The 17938-nt window shown below is 40.7% G+C and overlaps 1 long non-coding RNA gene across 1 annotated transcript in view; it reads right to left on the bottom strand.

The window, feature by feature from the left end:
• Positions 1 to 905: 905 nt before the first annotated feature.
• Positions 906 to 17938, bottom strand: part of LOC112552023 — a 51047-nt gene continuing 34014 nt past the window's right edge. Inside the window, exons 2-3 of the long non-coding RNA XR_003096383.1 lie at positions 5716 to 5903; positions 906 to 2852 (exon numbers count right to left, since the gene is read on the bottom strand). This is a non-coding gene — a long non-coding RNA (uncharacterized LOC112552023). The remainder of the gene's footprint in view (positions 2853 to 5715; positions 5904 to 17938) is intronic.

Genomic DNA, 17938 nt, shown 5'->3' with positions numbered 1-17938 from the left:
TGGCATGGTGCTGTTCCAGATGGAGAGGGCGTCCCACTGGGTCTGTCTTCACTGCCCCTTTTTTATAGGGGCAGACCTTGTGTGACCCTAGTGACAGGAGGCATGCCCAGGCAAGGGTCAGGCCCTGGTGTACTGAGCATGCACAGTAGGTGTTGTGCAAAGGTGGGTCACCAGCAGAGCCTCGGGGTGGATAGGTAGTGTGGCATGGTGCTGTTCCAGATGGAGAGGGCGTCCCACTGGGTCTGTCTTCACTGCCCCTTTTTTATAGGGGCAGACCTTGTGTGACCCTAGTGACAGGAGGCATGCCCAGGCAAGGGTCAGGCCCTGGTGTACTGAGCATGCACACTCCATGCAGGGATGTGCAGTTTCGGGTGTCTGTAATGGTGAAAGTTGCTGGTTCTGCAGGGTCTTTTGTCTTTCAAATGCTGGGTTCTTGACTCTGTTCCTGGGTGAGGTCTGTGGTTCCTGGATGAATCAATGAGAGGTGATGGCCCAGTCATTACACGCCATTCAGTAGAGGCCTGTTACCATTTTATTTCAATCATTCCCAATCACTCTCATTCATCCAGGAACCAATTTACATGGGAGGGGTACATGACTCGTACAGTTGCAACATGGGTTGCCCAGGTAGAGGACACAAGATGGAGGCTTGACATATAAAATGGAAACTTGACATGACTTTGGTTCACTTACAAACATGCCTAAACCATACAATATCTGTATGAAACAATAATAATCAATACAAAAAAATTAATACAATATACAACAGTAAAAATCAATACAAACCTAATAATTATACAATATACAACAGTGGATATCTAAAATGAAAAACTTGCTACCAAAATAAAAATGTTTAAAGCTTATCCTAAGTCTGAGCTCACTTATACTTATCTATAGGGAAGAGAGAGGGAGAGAAACAGTCAGAAATGTTTGGGGAAGGGGAGGGAATGCATTTTAAAATAAATTAAAAAAAAAAAAGATAGAAAAACTGGGGGTTTTGCTACAGCATCCTCAAAGCATCTAGAAAAAATGGGACCTTACCAGGTTACATTTCTCATGCCAGGATAAGTGCTTGTAACTTGTCTTGGGAATTCTTAAAAGGAACTATGTACTTTGTATTTGGGTTAATTGTATGGCTCTTTTCCCCCCTGACAGAGCACATTCTGTACTAGGGGTGTGCAAAGCAGGCCCTATTCAATTCAGATTTGGCTTGAATCAGTGATTCAAATCACTGTCCCCAATTCGATTCAGCTGAATCCAAATCTGAAGATTCAATGCTAATTCAGAGAATGAGTAATTCGGAAATAGACACAGCTTTAAAAAAATGTTCTACATACCATTTCTGGTCCACTTCTGGGTCCGCTGGGAAATGTGTTTCCCAGCGGACTCTCCTGGCTTGGCAACTGGTGTGGAGGGACCCCGGGTGGCCCCCCCGACCCAGGAAGAAGCAGTTGCCGAGCCAGGGGAGCATGGGGGCCCCCCCTGCATGCTCCTTGGCAGACCCAGAAATGAACTGGAAATGGGAAACAACTTATCATTAAAGGTTTCAGGCAGACCCTCTACAGACTTAGTAAAAGGGTATTTACAAGGAAGTTCACTACCAAAAGGTTGTCAAGAACTATAACGACATGTATTATTCTTGGGCATAACAGATAGGGTATGATTAGCATTTTTCAGCAGCTTTTTAATTAAAAAAACAAAACTTTTCCTGCTCTTACTAGGCCAGGCAATAGTAACAGAAAAAGGGTACATTCCATTTAGGATTTAGTGCTACCTACGTTACATTCTGTCTTTAGCCAAGCCCACTTTTAAACCCCTCCTTTAGTCCTGCCTACTTTTAATCATGATAAGAATTTAGATGAAAGCTGTACACACTATACTACTTACATTACTGAATAATGTCATTCACATTATAGAATATAAACATACCTTCACACCATATGTCATGATGCACACATCAGCTTTAGGTACAACTAGAGATGAAAAACTATATTACCATATTTACTTGAATATAAAACTACCTTGAATATAGGAAAGCCCTCAATAATTAAATTCTATATATGGAAAATTTAGAAATTTGTTAAAAATGCCTAGGTATAGAATCTAATTATTAATGGTTTTCCTTGAATGTGTCCCTCTCCCACTGCTGCAGCAAGGAAAATAAATTTGGGGGTCAGGTGTCTCCCTTCCCCTTTCTTCCTCCACTTCTTTACTATCTGACCATGCTGTCCTCAAGCACATGGTAGTGAGGGGCAAATGTAAATACACTGAAATAAACATAATTAAACATATAGGCAAATTACTACAGGTACCCATACACTTAATTTATAGAGAATTTGATGCATTTTACCTATTTTGAAACTGCTGCAAGTTTTGGCACAGTACTCCATAAACACACTTTTAAGCAACTCTTTTATACCTATTCATATATAGTACAAACAATGCATACTATTAATCCAAAGCTAAAAGCCTCATATAGTTCTTTGGGCTGGGCCCCAGCAAAGTTCACAGCATTTGAAGCTATGGTGCCCCCACAGTGAGGAATTACTAAATATGAATGTATAATCCAGGTACCTCCCTCCCCCACGCAAAGATCCATGGGCTAATTAGCACCCCATTCCTCATGACTGGAACCAGGTGTTCTTGTCATGAGTCCTGGGTTCTTCTCTAAATTTATATGCAGATGAGGTATAAGGCAACCTCTTCTGGCTTCACCTCATGGGAGGCAGGGCCATACTAATCATATATGACAGCTGGAGAGAGCAGGTGTAGGAGAGATTTTGAGTGAACTCTTTGGACCCTTTTTCTTGATGTTTGCCAGGCATTTAAGGCTGGGAAAGAAACAGGAATAACTGGAAAAGAAAGTTGAGAGTCAGCTATAGGAGTAAAGAGTAAGTCAAAATGTATGCAATATAGTGGCTCACTAGGACTTTAAAAACAGACAGCACAGAGAGGAACTGCAGTCAATGGATGCTACCATATATTTTATTCAGATAGGCTGCACTAATCTATTCTTTTGCTGAGTTACCATCAGTATGTTTGCCGAATATGGGAAATGTGTTTTATAGTTATGCTTAGTATTGGCTGTATTTAATCAACTTTATAGTTGGTTTCAATTATTCAACACATGCTGATTGAAAGAGCAGTTTAATGATAGGCTGGGGGCATCTACACATGCCCCTACAGTGCCTTTGTTACTGTGCCATCATTTAATACTTCCCTTTGGAAGTAATAAATGACGGCACAATAACAGTCCATACTGCGCCATGCATGTGGCCATGGTTATTTTTAGCTGCTAAGTTGCTATAGCAATGCACTATAACAAGGGAGCATATTGCTATGGCGATGTAGCTGTGGAATCAGGATTGTTGCCCAGAGATACTACATCACCATAGCACGTTGATACGGTGATGTAGCACCACCTGTAAATGAGTCCATAGTGTATTTAATGAGATTTCCTTGTATGTGATGATAAACTGAGGGTCTTTCCCCTCCATGCTGATTTGGGGGGAAAACCTCATCTTGTATTCAAGTAAATATGGTAGTAAATCTAATCTGGGAAAATATATATGCAGCACATTTCACAAGTATCCCAAAAACATTTCTACTTTTGTGGTGGAATTGTGACAAACCATTCCCCCTATTGCTTCAAATACTCTTGTATGCTTTATGAATTTATACTAGAACAGCTTCATAATGGGTTAACTTATTTGTATAGAACTCTGTCTGCTATATGCAGGGTTCTTTTGTAATACTTATTTTAATTGTGTTACAAAATGCCATATTTAATTTTCCCCCATACATCCTGGTCATATGGCTAATGTCTGATTACAGTATATTTCTAAAAGAAATCAATAGACATTTCATTAATTGTATGGTAATGAAGAGTGTATGGTTACCAGAATGCTTTAAGTCAGCTTTCCCTCTTTGACCTTTGTCTTCTACAGTTTTTCCATCATTTAATGTCTTACTTCACTTAACTTTGTCATTTTATTTCTTAGGTCTATGATAGTGTTTTATGATGTCTAAAAGCAAGACAGCTAGACTACTAAAAATCTTTTATCCAAGCCACAAACTCTAGATAGTGAATATTACAGTTCCATGGTGCTCTTAGCTTCTCTTATAAAGTCTAGATGGGAATCTGAATCAAAGAATCTTAAATCATCTATAACTAGAATATTAGATCCTTTCCATTTGAGATTTTCTGCTTATACATGATATCTTTGGACCCTTAACTAACAAAACCTGACATGTGGAGATGCAAGTGGCTAATTCATAAAGTATTTTGGAGGTCCAATGCATTTTTGGATAAACATACATGCAATTAATCAATGACTGCCTTAGAGAAAGACTGCTTCTCTCTTTCCCATGGCTACCGCAGGAGAAGGAAGAAGTACACACCCACATTTTACATTATGAACCAGTGGTTAAAGTATTCACCTGTCAATCAGAAATACCAGGGTTTAGTGCTCTCCTCTGCCTTTGGGGATTCCTATCTGTCTCCCTCTTGTGCCAAGTACAAGGCTACGTGTTGAGTTACTGCTGTTCAAGTTCTACCATTCTATAGAAAGAAAGGCAGAAAATGAGGCCATAACTCATAACCCAGTGATTTAGAGCACTAACACAGGAGAGAGAAATGCTGGGATTTCAGTACCTAGTCACAACAGTGTATTTATTTTACATTTATTTTAAGCTTAGAGAGTCATAAGACACATGCTATCTCTTTCTGGCCCTTACGGAAAGAAGGAATTGAATATAGATTGACCACTTCCTGAGTGACTATTCAAAGAACCAGGCTTTTATATGATATTATGCACCAGTTTTTCAGTTTACTGTATCACTTGGATACGTTCTGAAATTACCTGTGCTTGTGCTGTAATGTGCTGAAGGCAGCAGTGCCTGTGGTAGGCGCACTCTGAACAGGTCTTCTGAAGTGAACTTCAGCATAGACATACCTAAGGTTTGGACTTGAGATAGGACTAAGCAGTTCAGTGCCTACCAGTAAAGGTAGGATAGGCATGCTCAAATGCATAACTACAGATGCCTGTATTAATTTATCTGTAATTCATGTAGGCTTTTCAAGGATTAGGAAGGGATTTGGGAGGCCTAGAAGAACGGTCACACTCAAACAGTTTACTTGCTTGGTTTAAGAAAATATGAGTGGCAGGAGGAAGGTATTCATAGAAAAGTACTCTACATATTCTCAGCTACTGTCATGGGATAAATGTAACTTTTGTCCAGGATGATGCAAGCAGATCAAGAAGGTGCCAGCCATTGTGCCATTGGTGTAGGGTTTTTTGCCACTGCAGCACAGAAACCTTCAATTTTTTTAATACAAAAACTTCTCTTCAAAGTGTCCACTTTGGCTATCTTTATTTTAAATGGATTACAGAGGATGTGGAGACACGATCTACAACTTTTTCAGTCTTAATACTTATAGTAAATTTGGCGTGTTGTCAAAGGAATCAAGGAAAATATACACATTTTCTTTCAATCAGCATAGCAATTTGTGTTCATTCAGTACAGTCTAATAAGCTGAGAGACATCTTTTTTTAACCTAACCTAGCAAGACAAGAAGCTCAGGAACAAAATGTGTGGTGGTGACAGTGACGATGCTGCTTTTATTTTTCCTGGACTAGTTTTTCCCTTCATAATTCATGCAAACAGGAATATTTTATAATGGAACTGAAATTATAGTTTTGTTATGATAATTACCTTTTAAACTTAATGCTTGCTCCTCCATATGTTCACAGTTATCTCTGAATAACAATACACTTCTAGTGCTGCTTTAGTCCTATGAACTCTGCCATATAACTGTAGTTGGAATGAGATGTTTTGTAATTTTCCTTTTATGTTCTACAAACCTGTTTTACCAAGGTTCAATCAGCTATAGCTGTGAAGGCCTGTAAATGAAAATAACATTGTTCAAGTGATCAAGAGCCTAATTTGACCTGCAGAACTAACTTTTAATGGTGATGATTCATGAGAAGGAAAAACTTCAGGGTGACATACTTAGCTTGCTGGGGGTAAAAAAAAAAAATCTGTGAATTGAGAACTTTTTGGGAGACAGGAAGTGAAGAACTACTTAATGCCAGATATAGAGAAAATCTGTGGTTTATTGCCATGCTTAAGGCCTAATACTAGTGACTGAAGTCAATAAGGAAGCAATACTAGGCCTTTCAAGGTGGGTTGTTGTGCATTTGCATTGGAACTTAGGCAAGAATTTATCCTGTGCTTGTATGTCAATTAGGAATAACTTAATATAGAAAAGTTTTCTGAAATCATGTTTATTCATTAAGACTTATAGAAAACTATGAGATTAAAATAAGATGTGACTCTACTTCAAGGATTCAAAATATTTTCATTACTTTAAATTTTGAAACTAAGCTACATTGTTAATGGACTTTGAATGACAAAACACAAACAATCTCAGTCTTTAGTATTTCCTACTAATTAGTAATTCTGTTTCCATAAGGAGGTTTAATGTTTCTGACTAAAATTAACCATGCATGCCAATCAGAATGTGTATTTAAAAGAACTCCTGCTGGTATGTTAGAATTTTCTTTTTGTCGAATTCTTGTAAACATGCAAAAATTAACTTGTGCATCTGTTTTATGTACTTAACATTCTGGAACAATGGTTATATATATATTGCTGTCTGTACACACATACATACACACACACACACTATATACTATACTATAGTATAGATATATATAAATAGTAGTAACCCACATGTAGACTAAATGAAACTGATCCAAAGTTGAATGTAGTTAATGGGATTTTTTCTACTGATATCAAGGGGTATGGATCTGTCCTTATGTGATAATCAATGTTTTTTCTCTTTGTCTATCTTACCATGCACAGAACAGGCTGTGAATATTATAGCAGAATGATCTGAATGTAACTTAGGAAATTTGGATTCAGACTTAGTGTTCAAGAAATAACATCAGAAAGCTCTACTTCTATGTAAAACAGCTTTCAGTATTTGCTGAACTGATTCTTCTGGAGTATGTGGATTTTTTTCTAAGTGGTTCAGCATGGAGTTCCACAGAAATGTAGTAATTTTTTTACATTAATGTCCCAAAATATATTCAGTAATATTTTCAATACGGCCATGTCTCCACAAATTCCCTCCTGCCACTAGGTCTGTTGCTGACAAAATTAACTCCACTCACATGGGTGCACCAGAGACCAGACATTATTTCAGAAGCAGCTCTGCATGGTTTGGAGCAGAGCGTAGGGCCCCCAGAAGTTGGCACCTGGGGCAGCTGCCCTACAAGTTATGCAACTGGTCAGGGGGAAATGAAACTGACATGTCCTAGGAACCTAAGTGCTACATGTATGCCAGACTGTGCAGTTGTTACTGCACAGACATTTAGTAATTGCTTAAGTGAATACTAAATGATTGCAGTAACTGGCCTTACTGCAGAGTCCCAACACCACATGGGTTTTTTTCCCCATGCTACTGTGCAGTACCAACAGTACTCTAGGTGAGCCCTCACCAGGCATCCCTTGATTTGCAAGTGACACTCCTGTTACCCACTGCTGTTTTTTTTTGTTTTTTGTGCCCCAGTAAGAGCACACTGTTGGCTCATATTCATATTATGGTGCACTGTAACTCCATATCCTTCTCTGTAGCACTGCAACCAAGCCAACCATTCCCCAGTCTATATTTCTGCATGTGGTTATTCCATCCCAAGTGCAGGACTTTGCATTGTTCTTGCACATTCTTGGATGAGGTTCACCTCATCCAATTGATTGTGGACCACTTCTCCAGTCTGTTCAGGTCATTCCAGAATCCTAGCTGTACCCTCTGGAGTATCTGCAACTCCACGTAATTTAGTGTCAATCCCATTGTCCACCAGTTATCCACCCATCTGACAGTACTTTTGTCTAATCTATATTTCCTTACCTTATTAATGAGAATGCTGTGAGAGAGTGTCAAAAGCTTTGATAAAGTCAAGGTATATCACATCCACTGCTCTTCCCCATGGATCTTATAATAGAAGGAAATCAGTCTGGTCAGGCATGACTTGCTCATGAATAGCTGGCCAGGCATGAATCCATGCTAGCTGTTCCTGATCACCTCATCCTCTATACTTCACAGTGGATTCCTTGTGGACCTGCTGAGTGATCTTTCCAAGGATAGAGGTCAGGTTGACCAATCTGTAATTCTCTGGATCCCTCTTCTCCTTCTTAAAAATGGGCATTATTTTTGCCTTTTTCCAGTCATCTGGCAACTCACCTGACCTCCCTGAGTTCTCAAAGAGGATAGTCCATAACTCTGGAATTACCTCAGCCATTCCTGCAGTACCCTAGGATGCACCCTGTCCAGCCCTGCTGACGAGAAAGAATTTAGCTTCTGTAAATTATCCCTAACCTGTTCTGCCATTATTCTAGACTATTTGTCTCCTTTCCTGTCTTTGCTGACAGCTGAGCTCATCATTTGGTAGCCAACCCTGTTTGGTAAGACTGAAGTAGAAAGGCATTAATTACTTCAGCCTTCACTGCATCGTCTATAACTGTATTGCCTTCTACATTCTGTAAAAGACCTATGGTTTCCTTGGTCTTTCTTTTGCTTTTAATTTACTTGTAGAATCCTTTTTTACCACCTCTGATATAACTTGCCAGCTGCATCTGCAAGAGTTCTTTGGCCTTCCTAATTTTCTTCCTATGTGCCTGTGTTTATGTTCTTCCCAAGTACTATGACCAAGTGTTCAGTTTTTATAGGATTCCTTTTTGAATTTTCAACTCATTGAAGACCCTTGTCAGGTTGGTCTTCTGTTGCATTTCACATTCTTTCAATTGCAAAATAATACCTTGCCCCTGTGCCATTTAAAAAGTGTCCTTAAAGTACTGCCAGCTCTCCTTTTCCTCCCAGACTTGCCTCCCAGGGGATCCAGCACACCATTTCCTTGAGTTTGTTAAAGTCTGCTTTTCTGCCCTAGGTTTTTATTCTGCTGCTCTCTTCCTTCCCTTTTTTTTTTTAAAAAAAGGTCACATACAGTTGCATTTGTGGCAATAAATAAAATGCACTGGTAGTATAAGTGTATAAAACCAATCTTGCATCAGCACTATTAAGTAATCAGTCTTGAACTTTATCATCTCATGGTCACTGTCACCCCAGTCACCTTCCACCTTCACATTTTCAACCAATTCCTCCCTGTATGTGCACAAAAAGTAAAAAAGAGCTTCCCCACTAATTGGCCTGTCTAGCATCTCTATCAAAAAGTTATGCCCAATACATTCCAAGCATTTGCAGACTGTTTGTGCATTGTTGCATTCCCCAATATAGTAGATATCCCAATAATTAATGTTCCCTATGAGAACCCCAAGTCATAGGATTTGAAAGTGCCTGTCTCTTGCTTAAAGGCCTTATTCACCTGCTCCTCCTCGTTTGTTGGCCTGTAGCAAAATTCTGCCATGTCCTTACTGTTGCTCTCCCCTTTGACCTTTATACAGAGGCTTTCGACAAGTAAACCTGTATGGCCACACCTCTGCCTTCTTCCCCCAACCTAGCTTTCCTGAACAAGCTAAATCTACCCATGGAAGTATGGCAATCATGTGAACTTTCCCAGCACTTCTCTATAATACTAGTTAAATCACAATTCAGTGCTTGTACTAGAACCTCCAAATTTTCCTGTTTGTACCCCATACTTTTCGTATCAGCATATAAACATTTCAGATATCTAACTGACTATCTTCTCCCTGCAAACATACCAGTGTCTTCCTCTGGACTTTTGTCTTCAACTTTTAGTGAACCTGGTTTAAAGCATTCCTCACTAGATTAGCAAACCTGTACTCACAAAGAGAATTCCCTTTTTTTTTGTCAGGTGGACCCCATCTCTTCTCAGCAGTTTATATTCCTGGAATTCCAAACCATGGTTGAGAATACCAAAGCCATGCTTATGGCATTATCTATGCAGCTACATTGTGTTTTCCAGGATGCATCTCTTCCTACCTGGCCCTTACCCTTGATTTCAAGGATCAATGAGAATACCACGTAGTGTCCTGTCCCCTTCACCCTTGCTTTCAGAGTCATGTAGTCAATTTTGATCTGTTCAGCGTCAACCCTGGTGGTACGCATGGATGGGGTGGTAGTTAGAAGGCCAGAAGAGTCTGGCCAACCTTTCTGTGATGTCACAGACACAGGCTCCTGACAGACAGCAGACCTCCCAAGCCAACAGATCAGGCCAGCATATAGATGACTTTGTGGCCCACAGAACTGAATCACCAACTACCACCACCCATTTCTTTCTCTTGGTAGCAGTGGTTTCAATCCACCCTCTCATGGGGTGCAGTAGTGCCCCCCACCATCACTGGGGTGGTCTTCTTCTCATCCAATGACAGGGCTTCATACCTGCTTTCCAGATGCATAGCTGAGGTCCAGAAGAGGAGAGTCTGTTGTCAGAAGTTACAAGCTGCCAGCTTCCACCTTCCAGAGAACCTGTTTCTACTGAGTCTTCCAATGACTTCCCTGGCTGCCCCACTTCCATGATGCTGGAGGTCTCTTTGTGCATTGGGGCATGAGGCTGCTAAAAGTGCAGAGCAGTATGACTAGACAGCAGGTAGGAGTCTGGCCCCCTGCTAACGGGTTTGACCGGGCACAATTTACATTCACAGTCAGCATCTACACCTGCATTTAATTGCAGTTAATTACACTGCTGAAAGATAGTACTGTCCTTGGCTGTGTTAATTGGTTTACTGCAGCTGAATAGTGTTGCATGTATAGATATTGATGGTTTACTCTGCAGCTAATTAGTCTACTCCATAGTTAAGCATGTGTGTAGACACAGCCACTGGAAAAGTTTACAAGTTAGTACTTCAGGCTTGTTTGTGTTAAATTTAGATAGTGCAACTCTGCTTTTGTGGTAGTAGAATGGGAGGCCTGAATTGCACATATTAAGCAAAGGCTTTAATTTTTCCAATCAAGATAAATTCTGGCAATTAGTCACACTAATAAGTAGGAGTGGATAAAATTCTATACCATTCCAGAAGGAAATTTGGAAGGCAGAGTTCCTTTTCCAGGTCTTTACATTTCTTGCATGTAGGATTCTTTAAAGACAATGTTTAAATTGGCAACCTTAATCATTTCTTTCATGTATGTACTGTTGAATGGTAATATTAAATGTCTGAAAAAATGCAATTTATAGCTTCCTAGCAGAAAATAAGAACTCCGGCAAGCAGCTTATACAAGTTCTAACCAATTCTGATTTCATCATGTAGGCCCCTCTTGGAAATCAACTCTGTCTATTAATAATTTCTGTGAATGTCCACCTTGTTTTTCTTACGTATGTGGGAAATTCACACTGCACTGAACTCTAGTACCAGTTGTAAAAGAAAGTAAATTTTTCCTGTCTGCCAATCAGCTGGAGAAACAAGAATGATCCAGGATGGGCTGAAAGGGATTTTACAGTTAGGGGGAGGGGTGGGTCTAGTAAACTTCCCATTCCCTTTTCATCAATGAGAATAGAAGGGAGTAGTTGATACCTCAGATACTTCCTTGGCCTCTGAACTACAAGCACAAGACTTTATTCCTACTTTAACATTTTTACTGGTAAAAATTACCTCACTGCTATCCTCTCTCCTACCCTTGATCCAGAATTTCAATTCGTTATAGCCTTGGATAATTTTCTGTCTATTGCAGCCTCCAAACATTGAACAAGTCCTCATTTCTATTGACATCCCTTATTAGTGGGCATAAGAGTAATCTGAATCAGTTTACTGTTGAATGAATCCTCATAGGTATTTAGGCAGTTAATTTAAAATGCACATGTCTACACATGAAATTAATGCACCTGAATTTTCTGAGCAGAAAATTCAGGTGCATTAAACTGTGCTTAGGAACTTGCCTACCTGGGTGCCCAGGTTGGAACCAAACTGAGTCTGATGGGAGCAGTCTGCTCCAGAGCTGTTCCTACCTTGCTCTGCCTGCCTGCAGCAGCCAAGGGGAGCTCCAGCTGTAGCTTCCTATATGCCAGCCCCAGGATGGCAGTGGGTATAGGGGGGGGGGAGGGGGTCAGCCTCAGGCTGGCAAGGGGCTCCAGCGGCAACTTTAGGCTAGCAGAGGACAGAAGGTGGTCAGGCCTGGGTGGAGTTGGAGCTGTGCTCAGCTCCAGGGGTATCTCTGAGTGGTGCAGAGCTTGGATATGGCCCCAGAGTCAGGGACAGCTTCTCTCCCATCCCTAAAATGAGCAGCAATTATGGCCCCCTGCTGCCTGGGCTGATCAGGAACACTTTGCTCTGGAGTCATCATCTGTGTTTAGGTGCATTAATGTAAAGACCTATTGGCTAGTGATGGCTAGAAAATGGTATTTAGAGGTTTGATTTTGGGAATTGACTTGTTGGTAAGGTAGATATGCATGAGAACAATGGCCCAGGGCAATGGAAAGGGTTTTTTTGATTTCTAAAGCCCTGTTTTGTGAGAGAGTTTCCTCATGGCCTGCTGTGTTTGTTACTGGCAAGCAGCAAACAGACACATAGGCTGAGAAATTGTAGATATGTTCCATACTGTTCCATAACATGAGATAATGAAGGAGGTGATATGTCCCCTCTATGCAACATTGGTCAGACCAGAGTTGGAGTACTGCATCCAGTTTTGGGCGCCGTACTTCAAGAAGGGTGTTGATAGACTCGAGAATGTCCAGAGGAGGGCCACTTGTATGGTTAGAGGCTTGCAGGACAAGTCCTATGAGGAGAGAATGAGGGACCTGGACCCCTTCAGCCTCTGCTAGAGAAGGCTGAGGGGTGATCTTGTTGCCACCTACAAATTCATTAGAGGGATGCAGCAAGGTATTGGAGATGCTCATTCACCAGGGCGCCTCTTGGGTTAACTAGGAACAGTGGTCACAAACTGACAGAGATCAAATTTATGCTAGATAATAGGAAAAACTTTTTCATTGTAAGGGTGGCCAAAATTTGGAATGGGCTTTGAAGGGAGGTGGTGCTTTCCTCAACCTTGGAGGTCTTTAAGAGAAAGCTGGATAGGCATCTGGGTGGGGTCATCTGACCCCAGCACTCTTTATCTGACCCCAGCACTCTTTCCTGCCTAGGCAGGGAGTCAGACTCAATGATCTGTTGAGGTCCCTTCTGCCCCTAGCATCTATGAATAAGGTGGTACCGGGTCATAGTGCCCAACTGCAGGCCCGTGGGATTTCCAGTTTTGGAAAACAGACCAAATTAGGTGAAGATTCAGAAAGGTCAAATTAGGATGTGTGCATGTGATGTGTTTGTGAAACAAAGGATTATGCTGATAGGGTTGGACATGGACAGTATGACAACCACTGAGAGAACTGATGACCACTGAGAGACCAATCAGAGATGCCCATGGATGAAGAGCCATCAGAAGGGGAAAAGAATACAAAAGGATAGATTTTAGAGTAGAAAAGAATCCCCATGAGGGGAACTGAGGCCACCATGGACAGACAGCATACTACCAACCCATCTCACCCACCCCACTGGAGGAGGGTGGACATTGACCTCTGATCTCCAGGCTGCTGACATTCAAAGGAAAACCTCAGAGTGAAGCTCACATACTTTCCAGACATCCCTTGCTTCTGTGCAGCTCTAGGACTGGTAGATATAGAATTGTTTGCATTATTCTTATTTGCTATTACTGTGTAGCAATAAAATCCACCTATTATCAAATGGAGAGGTCATGGTAGGTCTGAGGGTTTGGTTCTATCTTGGTCTTAAATCCAGTGCCAACAGCTAGTATCTGTATCTGTTGGTACTAGCTAACAGTGCTTTACAGTAATCTACTGTGCAGTCATTACTGACCACATATAGGTGGTGCTACTTTACTGCACATTAGACTAATCTAATGTGCAGCAAAGCACACATGTAGGCACACTGTAATGGAGCCCCAACCCCACTATTAGAAGGGGAGTGGGGGTATGGCAACCCAGGCACCCAAGCCCCTTGTTGGGGCTTTCCTGTCTATCACCTCTCCTCCTCTCACCTCAGGATCCACCTCCAGGGGCTGTGGGAGCATTGCTTATAGGATAGCTATCAGTTTCTTTTCCCAGTACTAGACATCTCAGCCCACCTGGCAGCCAGGAGCTGGGCTGCCAGGCAACATCAGGTGACCAGGTCAGCTGGCCGGGAGGTCAGGTGACCCGAGACACTGGAGAGAACAAGCAGGCAGCCAGAAGGGGAGAGCCACAAATGTGGTGGCTATCCCAAGGTGAACCACTGAGGAAGAAGGGGAAATCAGGGGAGCTCCTGCCTCAGGACAAGAGATTGAATCTGTGGATAAGTTTTGTTTTCTTTTTATTGATATTTTTGGGCTCTGCACAAGTCCATTAGCAGCCCGGGCAGGGCTTCCAGGGCCAGCTGGGGATTTGAGTTTAGCAAAGCAGGAAGCATCCAGTAGCTGAGTGCCTGAGGCCAGAGTGGTTTCTGTACTACACTGCAAGGAAAGTTCAGGTTCTCATATCATGGATCTGGAGTGGGACCCTAGGCAGCTAGAGCCAGTGTGGCCAGTGACAGAGATGCCTGGCCAGACACACTTTGGAAAATGTTCCAGCCTTGCAGGTGTGCCCCATGGTGGCTTACACATGCCCACTGAGTATTTGGACCTAAGAGCCTACATATATCCATGGATTAAGATATATAGCCCAATCTTATTAAATGTTGAAATTAGTTTACACCTCAGTGCTTTATCACAATGCAGATGCACTGTAATAGCTTAATAGTTTTCTTCTTCTTGCAGAACATGTAACAACACATTAAAGATAAAGAACACAAAGATTCTATCTTAAGACAGAACCAGTAATAAATAAATAAGTATATGCATGTCAAATTCTTCAGTAAGATGTCTGTTTGTGATTATTAAATACAGTATGCTTATTATAAAGCATATTTTTAAGTGTCACATGCAGTTGCATGTGTGGCAATGAATAAAATGCACTGGCAGTATAAGTGAATAAAACCAACCTTATACCAGCTGTAGTAAGTAACCAATCTGGTATACCAGATGGAGAATTAACTGAAATTCAATTATCTGTATTAAAATGACTCCTAGGTGGAATTGAGAAGGATACAATATTAAAAAGGAGAGAATTGACCATATGTGGATGTTGAAAAAATTTTCTCAGTAACTGGTAAGAAATGTGTGCTCAACTCATAATGCAAATGTGCTTTACTAAGAGATTTTTCATGATGGGATTTCACTTAAACTGAGATGCCTTTATATAAGAGGGAGTTTTTCCTTTCCTGATTTGACCAGAACTTTCCTGCTCAATAAAGTGGAAAATATTATATTTAAATAAAATACCTTTATTTAATCAGGGACAATATATAACTGAGAAGCTGAGAACCAGTTTAAAATAGCTAATGACAGTTCCTAAATATTACAAAACATGGAGCATATGGGGGCGTCTACACATCGTCGTATGGTGACATTGCTATGGCACTGTGAGCAGGTTAAGTGATCTTATCCTGGTTTCTCCCTTGTACTCACCTGCCATGACTTAGATTGGAGAGAAAAGAAGGGAGATCAGTGTCCTCTGTGGTTCTGAGACAGATAAATGCCACCCTGATGTTAACTACTCACAATGTTAGATTTTATTTCTGATTTAACAGTAATACAGTTACAGGATCCTTGCCAATTGCTTCATTGATGAGGATAACTTGGGTTATAGTTGCAGAATCCCCAGGCTGGATACTTTGTAAAGAGTCTTTGCCGCTAATTACTTCATTAGTGGCGTATACTCTCCACAGCTTTCATTCTCTGTGGATACAGGTTACTGAGACCATTCCCCGGTCATCCTCCCTTTCAGTCTGTCTGGCTATTTCTAATTTCTATACTCCTGATGGGATAGAGGCTTGAGGATGACTCTGATCCTCTCTCTTCTATCTGACGGACCCCATGCTTCCCTCCTTAAGTTGCCAGTGAATCTGCCTCCCAGCGCCTCCATGTTTGCCCGCACTCACCAGCACAGCGGATGGTCTTGGCAAGGCAAGCCTCTTCCCAGCTGACCTGTCATAGATCTGGAGCTCTCCCAATGTCTTTCTGGATCTTAGGTATGACTTTTTCTGTCCCCTCAGGGACCTCAGTCACTCCATGTCTGTCTCTTGGTGCCTGAAGGCAAACAGTCTGTGCGCTGCTGTCAGTTTTATGCCTGGTTTAGGCAGGCTAATCACCCAGTCTCCCCCCGGGTGTGTAATCTCCTCCACCTTGTGAGGGTTCATCGTCGGGTCAGTCTGACCCAACCTTGTCCACTAAACTTGTGGAAGTACTAAAGCACAGCGTAGTACAGGTGGTTACTGTGCTATGCACATGGTGCCCAGTAAGATTTCACTGCTACATTGCCATAGTGGCATGTTACACTGGGGAAATGCAGCACTACAGTGATGTCTCTGTTTGTCACATGTAGACCTATGTGATCACTACATCACCACAGCATGTCACTATGTCACCGTAGGGTGACTTATAGGTGCACCCAATAAGAATTAGTTTAGATTTTGTGTTTATAGGAAGGTAAAATAAAAATATAGGTTTAAAGAGGTATCATACAAAGCTATTACTTAATAATGTTTCAGAAATTCTTATTTATGTATTTATTTATTATTTAATTTTATACAGGAATCTTCCATATAAAAATATGGCTCATACAGCTGCCAGTTCTCTAGCTTGGGATTTTTGAATTAGGATTGCATCCAGTAGCAAAACTACATCCCTATTGCATCCTCTTCTTTATCATAAGAGTAAAACTACTGAAGCATGTATTCACCGGAAAGTGAAGTTGGAATGTGGAATTGAGTTCAAACATACTAAATTGGCAAATGACATTACACTTGGTGTATAGAAGATATTTTGAAGCGCAGGATTAGGATAAATAAATTGATAAATTGGATAAATGATCAAATAAAAAGTGGATGGAATTCAAAAAGGACACAAAGTATTGACTTTAGGACAGAATAACCAAATGTCCATAATTCAATTTGAAAACGGCTACTACTGCAGAAAGGGAACTTGGGATTGTGAATGGCTTAAAACTGAATATAAGTCAGTGTAGCGACACTGGAAAGAAAAAAAAAATTGTAGCATACTGAAATGGATTAAAAGAAGTGCTGAATGAAAGTCCTAGCATGTGATTCTTCCTCTGTATCCAGCATTGACGAGGCCTCAACCTGAAGTACTTTGTTCAGTTTTGGGTGCGGCACTTGAAGAAAGATGTAGACAAATTGGAGTATACAAAACAACACAAATTATTTGAGGTGTGGAAAACAACACGCAGGGAAAGGTTGGAAGAACTTTGATTATTTAATTTTTAGAAGAATAAAAGGAACTTTTAGTTCAGTTTTCAAGTACAAAAAGGGCTGTTATAAAGGAAAAGGTAATATTCTCTGCATCCACAAGGGTCAGGAGAAGAAGTAATTAGCTTAAATTATAACACTAGAAATTCAGGTTGGATATCAGGTAGCACTTTCTAACAATGAGATGATTATGTACTGGATTACAGGTTCCTAGTGAGACTTTAGAAACTCCATCATTGTCAATTTTTAAATGCAGGTTAGACAAACTTTTGGTCTGGATGTTTTAGGAAAAGAGATTTCTGTCTTGAGCAGGGAATTGAACTAAGTGGCTTTCTGAAATCCCTCCTAGTCTTATTTTTCAATGAATCTGGGATTCTATGATCTCTTTGGTCATTTAAATATCTCCATATTAAAGATTTGGGAAGAGAGGAAAGACACTTTAAGTAATTTATTCAAAGTAATTGAAAATAACCAATTAAGATAATTTAAAGACACAAGGGACTCTTCAGTCATTTAGTCCGATTTCCTCTGTATTGAGGCTTCTGTATCTCTTTCAATATTTCATTCAATTGTCCTGAATTAAGCAAAACAATCCAGTTTCAGGAGGGAAAAAAAATCCTGATTCTCAGTCCCCTGTTCTAAATATATGTGTTTTGCTTTATTTTTCGAATAT

This window comes from Alligator sinensis, unplaced genomic scaffold, assembly GCF_000455745.1.
Source record: "Alligator sinensis unplaced genomic scaffold, ASM45574v1 scaffold339_1, whole genome shotgun sequence".
Lineage (NCBI taxonomy): Eukaryota > Metazoa > Chordata > Crocodylia > Alligatoridae > Alligator > Alligator sinensis.
This window is presented reverse-complemented; position numbering and strand designations above follow the sequence as displayed.